The 3,015-nt window shown below is 33.5% G+C and overlaps 1 pseudogene; it reads right to left on the bottom strand.

Annotated features, from left to right (window-relative positions):
* The window catches only part of LOC104851323, an 8,527-nt pseudogene extending 6,372 nt beyond the window's left edge, over positions 1-2,155 (bottom strand).
* Between the last annotated feature and the right edge of the window lie 860 nt (positions 2,156-3,015).

Here is a 3,015-nt window from a genome sequence, read left to right as displayed (position 1 = left end):
ATATATATATATATATACACACACACACACACACACACACACACACACACACACACACATTGGGAAATGTCATTTTCTCCAACACTAAGTTTGGCTGATAATGCAAGGAATAGTTTAAAAATGTAGTCTTGGCGCAGTAGCAGTAGCATGAGCAGCATCTGGGAACTTGGAGAAGCAAATTCTTGGGCCTCCCAGAAAGTACACCGTTGCAAGACTTCAGGATGTGGGCTCCATTGACTCTTAAGAAGTCTCGCCGGTGAATGTGAAAATTGTATAATTTGAAAGTCACTAATACAGAATTTAGTCATCTCTTGGTTGTATTTTATACCTTTTTTTTAAAGCATTGATATCATCGATATTAAATCCAATTGAGGTCCTGGTCCTCTCAATTAAATGGACAAATGGTAACATAAAATCTTCCCTGGGCTGGGCTTCAAGGTAAAATATTCACTTCTTTTTCACATCCTTTCTTTAATCATTGTTAGGTCAGAATTACCTTGGTCTGAATTAACAATAGAAATTTCTTGCTCTGCTCATCCTCTGAGAATATTATTGTAATAGGGTTGTAAAGGCCAGAGTGAAAAAGATACTATTTATGAACTTTAACTTTCAAGGAATATAAGTTACTTATTTGTCCCTCTTCATATTCATGCTGATAATAAATGCTCATTTATAGTTTTCTAATTCTTTGATATGTATAAAATTCTCAATAAATTCTTCAAGGATATTGTTTCAGTGACAAAATTTCTGTTGATTTGTTTTTGGTCTAGATTAGCTTCTTTCTAAGTCAACATTTATTCCAAGATGATCATGTCTTTATCTAATTGATTTAGATTGCCTTTTAAACAACTTTAGTCTATTACTTTATACTTTGTTGCTCTTTTATTATTATAATTGTACCTTCATTTATTTTATTGATCATCTTCTATATACTTATTCTGAAGATATTAAAATTTCTCTGTACCTTTTCTCACTTTATGAGTCATTTCAGCAGTAATTTTATGTTCAAACGGATAAGGTTGCTGGCTCTTTTCCCATACTGTAGCTGTTCTTATGTCCTGAAATTTTTTTTCTGGGAATCATTTACAATGAGATATTTTGAGAGCAAAAATTATTTTAATGTCTCTTCCTTTCATGTTTGAGAACATTTCCAAATACCACAGCCGGGTGTATTTGCATGTTCACACTACTTCCACTGTGAACTCACTAAATAAATCTACAGTGATCTTTCCTAATCTTTTCTTTTTGAGCTAAGATTTTATCTCCTTATGTTTTCTTTGTTTCTTTAATTTTTTCCTTTATCGTCACCTTTTAAAATCTAGTAGTTTTTAGTATGACCTCATTATTTCTGTGTCACAGTTTACTGACAGCATTCATCGATTTGCCTACCACAGCACTTGGGAATAGTGGCCATCCAGTCACAAAGCTAGGGCATCTAGATTCCCCTCTTGAGTTTGGCTGTGTGCAGATCCTGTTGCATCAGTGGGACAACAGCTTCCTAAAAACTGTAGCATAACTCAAGATACCAAAATTATGAGTTCTCACTGCTTACTCTCTGATGCTGAAGCTCACGGTACCTCAGCTCAGCAATGATTACTACTTTGCTGCTCATTAATATTTTTCTTTGTTCTTTACATGATTTTTTCTGTTTGATTTTATATTTTTTTTTTCAAAGCTATTATTGCCAGGCATTTGAACTGAAAGGGATTTTCCAAAGAGAAAATATTAGACCATCTTAGAAGGAAAACACTTATTTTCCATTTTCAAATTTGAGCCATGATTTTCTGTGGAAAAACCACAATGAACTCCACCTCAAATCCCTAATCTAACAGTTATGGTTAGCAGCAAGCTGTAGGAGATGAATCAGAAGCCAAGATGACACTTGAAATATGGAGATATCCATGAATCCAGAAAAAAAGCAAGATTGAAGTAGCACATGGGGCCATCTGCCGTGTAGCCAAGAGAGCCACCATCACAACACCTACAGTTAATGATAGCAGTCTAAAGCCTCAAAGCTAATTAAAAATATGCTGCAGAGATGTGAAGCAGGAAACTAATAAGGGAAAAAGAAACTGCTATTCATCAGTAGTGCAGCTGCCAAGATAATTACCTGGTCCTTACTTAGTGATGACAGCAGGTACATGATGACCGACATCTCTGTTTTGTGAGGCAGCACAGTCTCTAGGTAGGGCACTGCATTGGCAGCGGGTTCTCCTGGTTGTTTAGGTAATATTGTTGCTATCATATGTAGCACAGGCAGAGGGTGCAACAGTGTTAACCTTTATCATGGCTTAGCTAAAGCAATTTATTTTAAGTAAATAGCCACAAGACTATTACATTTCAAACACACCCTTTAGAAGTTAGAACTGATGGAATACTTGAGGACTTGTATATATTGTATGCTTGTAAAAAGAATTGCAAGAACTTGTAAGCCATTATCAATACAACTAACTTGCAAAGTTCAAGGGATAATATTTAAAATTGATTAAGAGGAAAGCATTCTATATTTGCTGTTCAACTGTTTTTTAAAAACAACATATTTTAAACAACATTCTGTTAAAATGGATTTCTTTGGGCTTTGGTTTCAATGGCAATTACCAAGATTTTTATTTCAATAATAAAATGTCTGAAAAGGAAGTTTTCTAAACACACACTTAATTTGATTAACAAAAATCCCCCTTATGTAATCTACTTTTCCATTTGGTAAGACATAAATATCTCCATCTGCTTTTCAGTAAGTTTATGCATTCTGAATTATCTGAGTAGCAAAAACTGAAAATAATAGATTTATTGTAAATTATCTGAGAAATGATAACTTTCATTATTTTGTATAGAGATTAGCCTATCAGAAACATCCTCCAATATAGATTTCAGTATGATTTCTTCAGTGTCATTGTATACTTTTATTGTTTCTACAACTAATATAGTTTCTATTTTCTCAGAATACCACATTTTCACAGCAATGAATATCTTTTTAATTTTGAAGAAAAAATCATGTGAGTGTATACACAAAAA

The sequence above is a fragment of the Fukomys damarensis genome, unplaced genomic scaffold, assembly GCF_012274545.1.
Source record: "Fukomys damarensis isolate Sample0158 unplaced genomic scaffold, DMR_v1.0_HiC HiC_scaffold_35, whole genome shotgun sequence".
NCBI classification, from domain to species: Eukaryota; Metazoa; Chordata; class Mammalia; order Rodentia; family Bathyergidae; genus Fukomys; species Fukomys damarensis.
Note: the sequence above shows the minus strand (reverse complement) of the source record. Positions and strands in the feature narration are given on the sequence as shown.